The following is a 15,412-nucleotide window of genomic DNA, read 5'->3' on the forward strand; positions in this document are numbered from 1 at the left end:
TCTGCAGAATGCGGACTCTGGCCAATGATGTGCTCTGAGTTCAGCCCCTGGGGTTGGCCAGGCCCCCATATTTGGCCTGGACCCAAACCCAATTCTCAGTTCATTTATTTGGCCAAGAGTGAACATAAGGCAGCCAGACTGAGGTTTGTGGCACGAGGAGGATTTAGGTAGTGTCTGTATTCCAGGGTGGTGTACTGTATGGATTTGCATCAGTTGCTCGCTGGCTTCTCTGTCAAAGTCATTAGGAAGTACCTAAGTTCCATGCCCCACTTTGCTGCCTCTATAATCTATATTCACAAAACCCATTAACTTCCCATCAGTCATGCCATGATGTTTCCTTTGGCCCCGTGAAATCTCCATCCTTGTGGCTGGCCACTGACACCTGACAGTGTTCAGTCCAGGTGGAGATAACACAAGGAGTCAGATGGGGCCCTGGCCTACAAAAAGCTTCCAACAGGGATGAAAGATTGATCTGGGGATGGGGTCAACCCACTGATCTGGACCAAGGAACATCAGTGTGGGGAAGAGTAAACAGCTCACTGGATTGTGACTCTGGGCAAGTCACTTTACTTCCCCCGAGCTTCAGTTTATTCATATCTGGAAAGAGAAAGAGAATATTTTACCTATCAAAATCTGGGCTTTTTGAGGTCCTAGAGTGGGGAACAGGGAAGGAGGAGGGAACCTAGCAGGACTTTGCCTCTTGTCTCTGCACCTCTCTCCTCTTTCTCCATTATTCTATAAAAAGTCCACACTCCAATTTGGGGGTGAGTTCATAGCACCTCAATTCTGGCCACAAGAGAAACTGACCGACCATCTTTCAATGCCAAGTCCACATTCCCTAGAGAGAATCTGGTTGGCTGAGCTGCATTAGGTGTCTTCGTCTGGTCCAATCAACTGTGACCAGAGGGTTGGGGTCATATAGCATAAAAGTGGACATGTGCATGAGCAGCGGCCAGTTCTCAGAGAAAGTGGGGGATTTGTGAGGTGTGTCTCTTATGTTATTTCAGGTTTTTTTGAAGATTGAATAAGATAATGAATGTAAACTTTGGGCACAGTTTTTGGCATATACTATGGGCAGTATAAATGGTAGCTGTTATCATTCATTCACTGCCTTGCTTAATAAGCACTTACTGAGTGCCTGATTTGTACTAGATCCTACGCTAAGTGCTGAGGACAAAGCTTGAAAATTGACAGTAATAAAAGCGAAACTATTCCACAGGGTTGTTGTCAGAGTTGAAAGGAATAATACAAGCCAAGTGTTTAGCAGAGTTCCTGACACAAAGTGAAGTCTCAGTAAATGTTGCCTACAAATTTTGAATGTCTGATTGCAAAAGAGCAAAAAAAAAAAAAAAAAATTGTATGGCTTTTCTATATGTTTTTTTGGTTCCCTGGCCACAGGACTGAGACATCTTTGGTTACAAAAATAGATTTCAGTGATCAAAATAATGACAGCTGCCAGACTGACAGTTTTCAGATGGTGCATTTGAGTCTAATTTAAAAGTTTAGAAAAATAACATCGGCATCTTCTGAACTCAAGTACTTAAATTATTAACTAATTACAAACTTAATGAAAAGTAGCCATGTGCAACCTGCAATTGTCTTAATTTGCCGGACCAAGAATGGATGAACCTGTCCATCGACAGGAAGATAAATTGTAGATAACTGCATGATAGAATATAGCAATGAGAATAAACATACTAGAGCTACAAGAAATGTATGGGCAACTGACAAACAGGGTTGGGCAGGAGAAGCCAGACACTGAATGGTTCTATTTATATAATGCTCCAAAATGAGAAAAGCACATTTATGGTGTTAGAAGTCCAGGCACTTTGCCCTTGGTGAGGTATTGGGTGGGAGGGGGCTTTAGGTGTACTGGTAATGCTGTTTCTTGCTGGGTACACCGGTATATTTTGTTTGTGAAAATTCACTGAACAGTACACTGATGTTCATTTTTTAAATTTATTTATTTGACAGACAGAGATCACAAGCAGGCAGAGAAGCAGGCAGAGAGAGAGGGGGAAGCAGGCTCCCCGCTGAGCAGAGAGCCTGATGCGGGGCTTGATCCCAGGACCCTGGGATCATGACCTGAGCTGAAGGCAGAGGCTTTATTTATTTATTTATTTATTTATTTAAAAAGATTTTATTTATTTAACAGAAAGAGAGAGATCACAAGTAGGCAGAGAAGCAGGCAGAGAGAGAGAGAGAGGGGAAAGCAGGCTCCCCACTGAGCAGAGAGCCCGATGCGGGGTTCGATCCCAGGACCCTGAAATCATGACCTGAGCCGAAGGCAGAGGCTTAACCCACTGAGCCACCCAGGCGCCCCAAGGCAGAGGCTTTAATCCACTGAGCCACCCAGGCGCCCCACTGATGTGTATTTTAATGTATCTATATTATACTTTGAGAAAAAGTCTTAAGCAAAAGAGTGGCCCATTTTTGTGTGCATCTGCACAGTTGAGGCTCCCAGCTGGAAGGCAGAGGAGAGACTGGGATTTCAGGCAGAGGGGCAAAGGGAAGGACCTAATATCTCCCCAGTCCATCAGTCAACTTTCTTTCCGTGCTTTGTAACAAATACAGTTCTGCTTCTACTAAATAACACTTTTTCCTTTATTTTTCCTTTATTTCCTTTATTTTTAGATATCCCTTGAATATTGTGAATCTTGCAACAGAGGGTGCTTCCCTGTGGTGGTTGTTACTCATTTTTGGGGGGGTCCACCTCTGGAATATGCAGGGATTGTGTTTTTCAGTGCCATCCTGAGCTTTTTGTTTTATTTCTTATCCTTATTTTTTCCTTTGTCCCAATTCACCCACTTATTTAAAAAAATATTGTAATGCATGTGTTTCTCTTGTCCTGATTCACTCACTTATTTAAAAAAATTGAGATGTGTGTATGTTTCCTTTGCTCCTAGTTACTCACTTGTTAGAGAAAACATTATACGTAGTATGTGTGTGTTTTTAAGTGGCTTTGATTCTCTTTGGAAGAAGATGGCGTATGAATAAACCAGTGGAGCAGAAAACATTTATAGAAAACCTGCCTATGTGTCAGGCATTTCTACCACCCTTTTTAGAGGATAGTTCTTGGGGAGAGAAGTGGTGTAGGAGGGCCAGGCCTGGCACACAGTAGGTGCCTGATGCATTTGTGAGGCATTTGGCCCTGGGAGGTTGGGCTGGAGCACAGGGGATTGCATGAGGCTTTGCTCGAAGCTCTGGAAAGCATGGAGGAGTTCACTCCGGACTGGGTCAGGAGCTCTGGGTTTGGAGCCAGAAAACCTGGTTCTGTTCCCACTCTGCCCTTGACCTGCTGTGCTTCCTGTAGCAAATTGCTTGCTTTTTCACTACCTCCATCCCTCAGAAAGGTCTTATGCAGCCACTGCTTCGGACCTGGGCCTCTGGCATTTTCTGCTTATGGCCCCCTCTGCTGGGGGCACCTACCCAGTGTGAAGGGAACTCTTAATCCTGCCTCTCTTTTCTGTCCTGGTCCTCTCCATCAAGAATTCTGGTGACTCCCGGGGACTCAGGAACATCTCCATATCACTCACACACATCCATAAGACTCAGAAGAACAGGGAATCCTAAACCCGATCTGACAGCTCTGGGGGGCTTTGCTGACCCCCTCCCCTGTTTCTCCTAAGATGGCACAGCAGCTGGCGACTGAGGAGGGCTGAGACAGCTAGAAGCCCGGATGGTCAGAAAGCGATTGGGGCCCCTTGGTCCCTCCCTTAGGAAACAGTCCGGCTGCTCTTGGTTTTGAGCTGACGGGGATGGATTTGAAATGCTGCCAGGAGAGCTCGTCCCCTAGAAGTATAGTAAGCATGCTGTCTGAATGCAGCACAGAGCAGGAACCATTCACACCCCAGCATGGAGCAGCTGAGCCTTTACACACGGGGGAAGGGCAGGGCAGCCTGGTGGACAGCAGAGTCTTGTGAATTCAGCCCTGTGGGGAGGGAGCTGTTTCTCAGCATCTCTGTTTGGACTATCGCCTTGTTCATTTTTCACCCTCACCCAGCGTGCTGCAGGCATTCCACCCCCAAAACAGGGCACACAGTGCCTTGATATAACTTCTCAATTCAGTCTTGAAGAAAGGACACCCCTCCACACTGCAACCATGGAGGTTCCTTAAATCAACCTATGTCCTTGCTTGAAACTTTCAGTGGCTTCCTCTCGCTAAACATCAAGTCCACGCTGGAAACGACAGTCAAGATTCCTTTTGATCTGGTCTCTGCCCATCTTGCTAGGTTCCCTTCCAACCACTCTCCACCTGAACCCCTGGCCTCCAGCTGTCTCTAACTTCCAAAGACCCTGTTCTTCAGCAACTTCTCTGACCGTGTCTTCTCTGAGGTTGAATCAGTTGCTCTGTATTACGGCTCTGGGGTTCCTTCACAGGCTTCACATTTCAGAGTGATAGAAACTGTGTAATATTTTGTTTTGTGTTTGTGCCTATGGGGCTCCCCATTTGTGAGCCTTTGGAGAGCAGGAACCCAGTGTCCCCACCCCAGGGTCTGGATCAAGGTTCCAAAAACACTTGCTGCACAAATGGAATTGGGCCCTAAAGACATTTGCGACTGAGCTGGAACAGGCAGTTGTCTCTGCGGGTTCAAGAGCACAGGCCGATCGGCCCCGGCACTAAACAGCCCCACTGCAACACTTTCTCTCTCCCTGTGCTTCTCAGCGTATCGCTTTCAGCCCTCTTCCTCCTCCCATTTGATACTTCAAAGCTTCACAGAAGAACTGTAGGTTTCTTCAGAGAACCATCTCCATGACGGCTAAATAAATAAATAAGTTAGATTCGCAGACAGTTCAGCAAAACCAGGTTTGGTGAGTGTGACTGCATTCTTACCAGAAGGCCGATGGCTGCGTACAAGACCTTTGGAAGGCAAAACATAGCACACTTTTTATTTAAGATACTTTCAGACTTATAAAAATATTGTAAAAGTAGAATTCATTTGTATCCTTCATCCAGGTTCCCCTTATGATAACAACTTCCAAAACCATAGTACAGCGATTAAGACCAGGAAATTAACAGTGGTACAATACAATTGTTATACCTTCTGTGAATTTCATGGGGTTTCCTCAAATGTTCTGTTTGAGGATCTGCTCCAGAATCCCACATTGCTCATGGTGGTTGGCTGTCCTTAGATTCTTCCATTCTGTAAGAATTCTTACTTTCATGACCTTGACATTTATGATGAGTACTGATCAGTTACATGGAAGCTTTTTAGTTGCTTCTGGTTCCCAGTTGATCTCCAGATGATTGACGTTCCTGGAGGTCTGCCTTTAGGATGAGTTCTGGACAAGTGCTTCCGTTTCTTTGACCCCTCTCATTCTCCTTGGTTCCCTTGGGATTCTCCGGAGCAAGAGTCAGTTAGAGGAGGGAAAGCATTATGTGGAGGTGATTAGTGTTTCTTGACCTTGGGTGTTCACTGTCATATTCTGAGTTCCCAATCACATCTGCAATCAATTATGCAATTAGCCATGCATGTTGACTTTGGAATGGATGCAGATTCCTTCTCGTTCCTCCTTGTCTGCAAATCTTTCTCCATTCCTCCCCTCTTCCACTTGTCCTCTGTTGGTGACAGATTAGAGGAGGCTCCAGGGCTGACCTGGGGCACACACTTCCCTGGAGTCACGCTCTGGGACACCTCTGCTGGGTCTCTGCAGGGGGCGGGGATGTTAGTGGTGGATTGGGAAGTGGCACAGTGAGCTGATCCTTACAGTGTCCTGCACTCACTAATGGGATCATGTGGCCCATGAGGTTGGGGACAGTAGCAGGGGCCTGGGAGAGAAGTCAGCTAGGGTAACAAAGCATCAGCCAGCTCAGCCCCCATCACATTTGGAGAGTTCTCCTCTAGTGATGAGCCTGGGCTTTCTAAGGGACAAGGGAAGAACATGTTAGAACCCATTCACATTCATTCATTCATTCACTCACATATTGATTCATCTGTTTATCTAACCAGAACATACCCCAGTTGGTTATCTTTATTATTGTCTTGGAGGTTGCTGTCATTGTGATTAAGTCTTAGATATGGGGACATAGGGATGAATCAGACTTGGGTCCTGCCCTCACAGTGCTCATAGAGACAGACCATAGAAGATCTCAATGCCATGTAATAAAGGGCTCTGTTGAAGGGATGTATTAATGTTGTGGGAACAGGGAAGAGTGAATGACTTAATTGTGACAGGGATATGAGCGGATGGGACAGGTGACCCTAAAAGATTTAGATTTCTAAATCTAAATTTTAGATTTAGACCCTAAAAGATTTTCCAGGGGAACGGCATGAGCAAAGGCCTGAAGTAGGGAAAGCCTGTGATTTCCTGAAAGAACTGAAAGCTTCCTACTCCTTTACTCCTTTGTTCATTTATCCACCCATTTGTGCTGGGCTATGTGTGCTGGGCACAGGGCCACTAAGGGGAGGTGGATCTGGTCTTGCCTAAGGATCTTATAGGCAGGGCAAGAAGACAGAAAATTATTTTGTTTATTTATTTGTTTGTTTATTTATTTATTTGACAGACAGAGATCACAAGTAGGCAGAGAGGCAGGCAGAGAGAGAAGGGGAAGCGGGCTCCCCGCTGAGCAGAGAGCCCGATGTGGGGCTCGATCCCAGGACCCTGAGACCACAACCTGAGCTGAAGGCAGAGGCTTAACCCACTGAGCCACCAGGCGCCCCAAGAAGACAGACAATTATTATGAGAGCAGAAACATACACAGATTTCTTAGGGCGGGGAGAGTGATGGGCAGAGAGAGCTTCTTGGAGGAGGATATTTTTGACATTTGATTTGAGGAGGATTTGGGCAAGTGAAAAAGCAGAGATGGTCACTCTTTACTGAGAGAACAATGTGTGCAAAGGCCCAGAGGTCATGTGTTCATTCATTCACTGATCCATCCATTCATCCAGCAAATATGTACTGAGTGCCAGCCATGTGTCTATACTATACATAGGGGTTACAGAGTGAACAATTATGGAGCTTATGTTCTAATGGAGTGTTTCAGTCAGGTTAGGCTAAGTTATACTGTGATAACAAGCAACCCCCAAATCTCAGTGGCTTAACAAAAATGAAGGTTTATTTTTCACTTATGTTATATGTCCATTGCTGGTGGCAGAGAGACTAGAGATGGTGGAGCCATGAGCCGGTTCTTAAAGTTTCTTTTTTCCTTCCTTCCTTCCTTCCTTCCTTCCTTCCCTTCTTTTTAAAGATTTTATGTATTTATTTGACAGAGAATGAGCAAGCACAAACAGGGGAACAACAGGCAGAGGGAGAGGGAGAAGCAGGCTCCCAGCTGAGCAAGGAGCCTGATTGGGGCTCAATCCTAGGACCCTGAGATCATAACATGAGCTGAAGGCAGATGCTTAATGACTGAGCCACCCAGACACTCATGGTTCTTAAAGTTTCTGCTGCGAAGTGGCAAGTGTCACTTTCACTCATATTCAACAAATTGAATCACTTGGCTAAGCTTGATATCAATAGGTTAGGGATGTGTAATTCTCCCACAGAGAAGGACAGTGCATATTTTGACCAATAAGACAACCTACCATTTGTCTGAGGAAAGGCTAACAGCTTAATATGACAGAGTGTTTGGCATGAAGGCAGATGTGTCGGTACAGAAATTAAAAGGAGAAACCAGATTATGCAGATCCTTGGGTGGTAGGCTGAACAGTTCGGGCTCTGTCATCTGACAGTGGAGAGCCATGGAAAGTTTAAAAAAATCTATTGAGTTTAAGGGAGTGCAACATCTTATTTGCACTTTAGACAAATAATTTCAGGGACAGCAGAAGAATGGCTCGGGGGTGGGGGTTGAGGCTGGAGAGGGAGCAATTGGGAATTTGGGGGAAAACACAGTAGGGAAGGAAGAGGATCCCAACTAAGGCCGGCACAGTTTAGAGGAGAGGGCTTCAGGAGACATCAGGAGTAAAATCAAGGGAATTTGTTCATTAGCATACTGTTCAATAGATATTTTAGAAGGAATAAACAAGTAAGTAAGTATATATACTTGGTCCTTGAGCACCTATGATGTGAGCAATAGGCAATCACTTTTAAAATGAGACAGGGGGGCCTAGGTGGGTCAGTCAGTTAAGTCTGACTCTTGCTTTTGGCTCAGGTCATGATGTCACAGTTCTGAGACTGAACCCAGCACCGGGCCCCACACTGGGCATGGAACCTGCTCAAGATTCTCTCCAGCTCCCTCTGTGCCTGCTCATGCACACATTCCCCCCCCCCAAAATAAAATAAAAATAAAGTAAAATAAACAAAATGAGATCCTGATGAAACATCTCTCCATTTAAAACAAATGTTGATTTTTAAAAATTTACTCTATATTTACATATAGTAATATTCACTTTTGGGGGAGTATAGTCCCATGATTTTGAGGAATAGACTTGTTCAGCTACTGCCACAGGTAAGATACTGAGTTGTCCTGTCATCCCCAGAATCTCTCTCATGCACCTTCTGTTAGTCAGATCCTCCTTCCTTGCCAACTGCTGGAAATCCCGATCTGTTCTCTGTCGCTCTGGTTTTGCCTTTGTCATATATTGTATAAATGGAATCATAGAATATGTAGTCTACGCAGTCTACCTTCTTTTGTTTAGTATAACGCATTTGATCCGTTCCAGTTGTTGTATGTATCAATTTGTCCTTCCGTTTTGTTGTTCAGTAGTATTTCATTATATGTCTGTACCAGAATTGGTGCGAAGAAAGAAAGAAAGTAAAAAGCCCCAGATCGCTTTTCACTCTTCTCTGTGCTCCGCAAAATGTTAGCTGCTTTATGTGGTGCCCAAGGTGGGGCTTTTCTTTTCTCCTGCCGAGTACTCTCTGCCTGAAGGTCTCTCTTTGCTTCGCCAGGAAAACTCTTGAACTCAAAGGTAGAGCTTTGTTTTTTTCCCTTTGATGAGAAGACTCACTTCCTGCTCAGAGGCCCACCAAAAAACCAAGACTTCCTGGCACAGCTTCCTGTGTAACATCATTAACCATCCCTCCCGCAACCATTACTCAGGAGTGTGGTAAGTTAATTTTGCTTTCAACATCCCAAACCAGAAAAGCACGTGGTAGAGTCCTGTGAAATTCTTGAGTGTTAGTACTACTCAGCGTTCCCAGACATCCACAGGTGGCCCCTGGACGAGCTGTGGAAAATTGGTCCCAGCTCTTTCTCATATTTTTGAGGAAGGGTAATGTAGAGTATTTCTATGCATTGAAGAATCCTATGAGGATTACCTGTCTGGAAAACCAGGTTTTTCTCATTCCATGGACTCCAATTGCTCTGATGCAGAAAGTTGGTGGGGATTCAGTGTAAAAGAACTTTAAAGGCTAAGAGGTGCAGATCCCACATGGCCAAGTCCAGAAAAATGCTTTTAAAAATTAAAAAAACAAAACACAATAAGATTAATAAACCTTCCAACAACAGTTTTACCTGGTTTAAAAGCAATGGTTTTAAAAATCAGTTTAGTTAATTTAAAAAACATAAAGTGTTGCTTTAATAAATTGTAAGCTTAAACATTTTTTAAAAACAAAACTCAATGTTACAAAGATATGATAAACTTTATCATATTCATGGTTTTCCAGTTAGAAGAAGGTAATTACCTATTAACCTTAAAATAATATCCTTTCTGGGCGCCTGGGTGGCTCAGTGGGTTAAGCCGCTGCCTTCGGCTCAGGTCATGATCTCAGGGTCCTGGGATCGAGTCCCGCATTGGGCTTTCTGCTCAGCGGCAAGCCTGCTTCCCTCTCTCTCTCTCTCTGCCTGCCTCTCTGTCTACTTGTGATCTCTCTCTCTGTCAAATAAATAAATAAAAAATCTTTAAAAAAAAATAATATCCTTTCTGATTATAAACATACTGCATGCTGATATAGAAAATTTGGAAAACACAGAGTTAGGAAGAAAAGAAAAATTACTTAAAATTTAAAAATCTGGAGATGATTATCTACTAGGAAAAAAAATGGATCTGACTATAAATAATGCATTGGATTCTGTCTTTTTGCTTGACTTTGAATTCAGCTTAAGATCACCATGTGACAACATGACTTTTAACGGCTGCCCAGTATTTTTTTCTTTTTATGGATCTTCCATAATTTACCTAATCAATTTCTTGGATATTTCCACTGTTTCTAATTTTTTGCCTTGTACATTACCAGAAATTAACACTGCGACAGATGTACCCTATGTGTGTGACTCTCAGGCTAATATTTAGTCAGGGGATTGCTGGGTGGACTAGGGTTTTGGTTGTGAGGATCAGAAACTCAATCCATCACCTTGAGGACAGTAGGATTTATTGTGTGTATTCTTGACCTGGGAGATGCCTGAAACCAGGGCACTCAGGTATGGACAGTTTCTGGCCCAGAGTCCATGCTCCAGGGTTGATTTGATGAAGAGCAGGAGGGCTGGATATGCACCCTGAGGCAGGGGTTGGTCCTGGGAGGGATTATGCAGTGGACTGTAACCCTTACAAGCCAAAGGCTCCTGCAGCCAGGCCAGCAGATTCCCTATGAGTTGAAGTTCTCAGGGCCAACAGGACTGCTGGAGGCCTTAGGTGTCCTATTTGCTTGGGAAGGTGGAGAACTGGTCCTTGACATTCCCATATCAGAGCCTGGCTGGAGGGGAGGGACAGAGCCAGAGTCTAAAGTGGGTTGCGGGGTTGCCTTTCTGATCCATGTTCTTGGCCAAGGCCCAGAACCCTCAGAGCCTGTGGTCCGCATCAGGATATCTGGGTGCACTGCACTGGGGTTGCTGCTGAGCATTTGTTTTTGTCGTGCGCCCCCAAGTGGTCATTTTTCCTATGATCAGTTCAATAGAGATGGATAACACTTCCTGGTCCAGCTTTGGGTCTAGGTCTAGTCTAGGTCTAGTCTCTTGCAGATCCACATTTTTTGGGGGAACCAAAAGGGGGGAATTCTAGCCCTAGTCTCTAACTTGCTCTGTGGCCTTGGTCATGTTGCACCCATTCTGGGCCTCACTTTAGTCTTCTATGAAGAAGAAGTTCATGTTAGCCCCAGGCTCTGAGCCTCTGCTGTTCCTGCTCACTTTTGCCAGGTCCAGGGCCCAGGGTTCACTGGAGCAGTGTGGTTAGCTGAATCCAGGGAGCACTGGGTTTGTGCCCTAGGGTGGTGTCTGCCAGTTGCTGTAGATTCGGAGGCTATCCTCCTGCCTTCACAAAGTCACTCCTCCAACCTCAAGGTAAACAGGAACTGGAGAAAAGAGGTGGCCAGAGTGGCTGAGAGCTTAGAGCCAGACCCTACTGGAGGGATGGAGGGATAAGAGGTGACTTGAAGCCTGGCAGGCTTCTTGGAGGAAAAGGTAGTGAACAGATCTCATGAGCTCCAGGGGTTGGGCAACTCTGAGTTCAGAGGATAACCCTCTGAATTTATACATTTGACAGGTAGGAAAACAGAGCTCAAAAGCCAACCTAGGTCATGGTGGTAGGGTTGACATCCACAGGAATGAAAGAATAAGGAAATCCGGGGTGCCTGGGTGGCTCAGTGGGTTAAAGCCTCTGCCTTCGGCTCAGGTCATGATCTCAGGGTTCTGGGATCGAGCCCCGCATCGGGCTCTCTGCTCGGTGGGGAGCCTGCTTCCTCTTCTCTCTGCCTGCCTCTTTGCCTACTTGTGATCTCTGTCTGTCAAAGAAATAAATAAAATCTTAAAAAAAAAAAGAATAAGGAAATCCTGTTTTCCATAAAACCAATGAGAACACTGGAAAAAATAGTCAAAATCAACTTTCTCAGAACTCTGGGAATGAACCAAAGTCTTTCACAAATTCTGGGAGTGTTTATTCATAAGAAGAGGCTAAATCTTGTAAGATTTTTGATCTTTGTGGTGTTTTAACTTACCCTAATTCCATTCCCCTGTCTTCAGCCCTGTAGTAGCCTTGAAATGCAACAGCCCCACAATCACAGTGAAAATCAGCAGCTTACAAACTGCCAGAAGGGGAAGAGGGTGCTGGAGCTCCTCCAAAGCCTGGTCCCCGAGTAACTGTATCATTTGACCTGTCTGGTGGGCTTTAGAAGACATCATTTTTTTTTTAAAGATTTTTTTTTAAAGATTTTATTTATTTATTTGACAGACAGAGATCACAAGTAGGCAGAGAGGCAGGCAGAGAGAGAGAGGAGGAAGCAGGCTGTCCGCAGAGCAGAGAGCCTGATGCGGGGCTCGATCCCAGAACCCTGGGCTCATGACCTGAGCCGAAGGCAGAGGCTTTAACCCACTGAGCCACCCAGGCGCCCCCTTTTTTTTATTTATTTATTTGACAGAGAGAGACCACAAGTAGACAGAGAGGCAGGCAGAGAGAGAGAGAGAGAGGTAAGCAGGCTCGCCGCCAAGCAGAGAGCCTGATGCGGAACTCGATCCCAGGACCCTGAGATCATGACCCGAGCTGAAGGCAGGGGCCCAACCCACTGAGCCACCCAGGCGCCCCAGAAGACCTCATTTTAAAGCTTGCTTTTATTTCACCTGACTTGAAATTTGCTCAATGCAAACAGCCCCCCCCCCCAAGGCATTTGTTGAAAACAATCATTGGTAATCCTTTCACATCACAGCGGCCTGAGGCAGGGATAACAGCTCTGGCAAACAAGAGGACCAAAAATCTTAAAAGGGAAAGTTGAGGAATGAACTGTCCACTCATTTGAAAAACTCTGGCATATTCCTGGGAATCTAAAAGGCCACTTGGATGTGTAGAGCTAAGCAAGAGATGTCCAGGAGAGATCAGGGGAAACCCTACGTTCTCACTTATGGTGGACCTTGAGGCTCCATGCAATCAGAAAGGGAAGGCTAAGGCTAAGTTGTAAACTGCCTGCTTGAGCTTTGATGAAGTTTTCCAGCGCGCGCACACACACACACACACACACACACACACACACAGAGCCTTTTAGCAAGCACTGAGATTTATTGGTTTCAGGCATTTAAGGAGGTATCTGACCACTCATTAACTGACTACTACCAAGCAGAGACTTCAGTGGTCACACACAACAAAGAGTACAAATTTTACAGCAGTAGTTTAGGAAAGCCACTAAACAACCTGTAAGGTGCAACGAAAACCAAAACAATTAACCTTGGTGGGCAAGGGTCTGGTTTCCACAGTTGCCACATTATATTATTTAAAATACCCAACTTTCTACAACAATTATGAGACATACAAAGAAACCAGAAAGTATGGCCCATTCGGAGGGAAAAAACCAATCGATAGAAACTATCCGTAAGGAAACCCAAATGTTGGACTTACTAGACAAAGAGTTTAACCTAGTTATTTAAAATACATTCAAAGAACTAAAGGAGACTATGTCTAAAGAACTAAAGAAAAATGTGAGGATTATGTCTCACCAAAGAGAGAATATCAGTAAACAGGTAGAAATTATTTTAAAAAAACAGAAACTTTGTAGTTGAAAATATAAATGAAATGAAAAATTCAGAAGAACTCAAGAACAGATGTGAGTTAGCGGAGGAAAGATTAGTAAACTTGAGGATTGATCAATTAGGATTATCTAGTCTGAGGAACAACAACAAAAAGAATGAAGAAAATGAATAAGCCTTAGATATTGGATATCATCAGACATACTCATGTATGCACAGTGGGAGTCCCAGAGAAGAGAGAGAGAAAGAGAGGCGGGGGAGGGGGCAGAAAGAATATCTGAAGAGATAACGGCCCCAAACTTTCAAATTCAATGAAATATTAATCTACATAGCCAATAAGCTCAATGAACTCCAATAAGATAAACTGTTAGCATTATCCTAGACACATTATAACAAAACTATTGAAGATCAAAAACCAAGGGTATATTGAAAGCAGTAAGAGGGCAATGATTTATGACATACAGAGTTTCCTCAAGAAGGTTAACAGCAAGTTACTGATCAGAAGCCCGCTAGGCCGGGCACTGGAATGACATTCATAGTGCTGAAAGAAGGAGGCTATCCGTCAAGAATTCTGTATTTTGGAAAAATAAAGGAGAAATCAATGCCCAGATGAACAAAATGGAGAGAATTTCTCACTACCAGACTTTTCTACAAACTTACTAAGGAGAGTCATTCAGGTTGAACTGAAAAGACACAGACAATAATCATCAAAGGAATCCATATGAAGAAATAACAATCAGCACTAAAGGTAACTGTATAAGTAGCTGTAAAAATTTAAATAGGCATATTTTCGTGTGTACCTTTCCCCCCTCCTATCAGATTTAAAAGACAACTATATAAAGCAATAACTATAAATTTGTGTTGATGGGCATACAATGTATGAAAATGTAGTATGTCCAACAATGCAAAGGAGGTGAGTGGGAATAAAGCTATATAGGAACAAAGTTTTGTACAGTATTTAAATTAAGTTAGTAAAAATTCTAACTGGATTGTTGTAAGATTTTAAATATAATCCTCATGGGAAGCAGTAAGGAAATAAAAAAAAAGTAAAAGGCATGACAAGAGAATTAAAATGGTACACTAGAAAATACCTATTTAACATGAAAGAAGCCAGTAATGGGGTGAAAGACATCAGATGTAGAAAAAAATAGTAAAGTAGCAGACATGTATCTCACCTTATAGTAATTAGATGAAATGGAAAAGGATTAAACATGCCAATCAAAAATCAGAGATTGGTAGGGTGGATAAACTTCCATATCCAATTACATTTTGTCCACAGAAGACACACTTTCTATTAAAAAAATGCAAATTTGGGACACCTGGGTGGCTCAGTGGGTTAAGCCTCTGACTTTGGCTCAGGTCATGATCTCAGGGTCCTGGGATCGAGCCCCACATCAGGCTTTCTGCTCAGTGGGGAGCCTGCTTTACCCTCTCTCTCTGCCTGCCTCTCTGCCTGCTTGTGATTTCTTTCTCTCTCTCTCTGTCAAATAAATAAATAAAATCTTAAAAAAATTAAAATCTTAAAAAAAATTGCAAACTGGTTGAGAGTAAAAGCATGGAAAAAGAGACACTATGTAAACTAACTGAAAGAGAGCCAGAGTGACTATACTAATATTAGATGAAACAGACTGATACAAATTGTTACCAGACACAAAAATACATCTTATAATGCTAAAGGGTCAGTCCTTTGGGATAACAATTAGAAACCTATATGCCCCTAACAGCAGAGACTCAAAATACATGAAGCAAAAACTGACGGAATTGAAGGGAGAAATCGACAATTCGATTAAAACAGTTGGAGATTTCAGCACCCCACTTTCAATAGTGGGTAGACTAAACATATCAGTGAGGGAATAAAAGAGTTGAACAACAGTACAAACCGTGATATCTAATGGACAGCTATAAAATACTCCACTACCAACATTAGAATACACATTCCTCTCAAGGGCACATAGAATATTCTCCAGGACAAAACATACATTAAGGCATAAAACAAGTCTAAAATAAGTTTGTAAGGCTTGATATCATAAAAATTATGTTCTCTCACCATAAGGGAATGAAAGTAGAAATCAGTAACAGCAGGCA

At 43.6% G+C, this 15,412-nt stretch overlaps 1 protein-coding gene across 1 annotated transcript in view; it reads right to left on the reverse strand.

Moving 5' to 3' along the window:
* Nucleotides 1–8,284: 8,284 nt before the first annotated feature.
* Nucleotides 8,285–15,412, reverse strand: part of CDH5 (cadherin 5) — a 39,262-nt gene continuing 32,134 nt past the window's right edge. The window contains exon 13 of the mRNA XM_045988123.1: nt 8,285–9,335. The gene's annotated coding sequence lies outside the window, so the exon portion shown is untranslated. The remainder of the gene's footprint in view (nt 9,336–15,412) is intronic.

Source organism: Meles meles, chromosome 19, assembly GCF_922984935.1.
Source record: "Meles meles chromosome 19, mMelMel3.1 paternal haplotype, whole genome shotgun sequence".
NCBI classification, from domain to species: Eukaryota; Metazoa; Chordata; class Mammalia; order Carnivora; family Mustelidae; genus Meles; species Meles meles.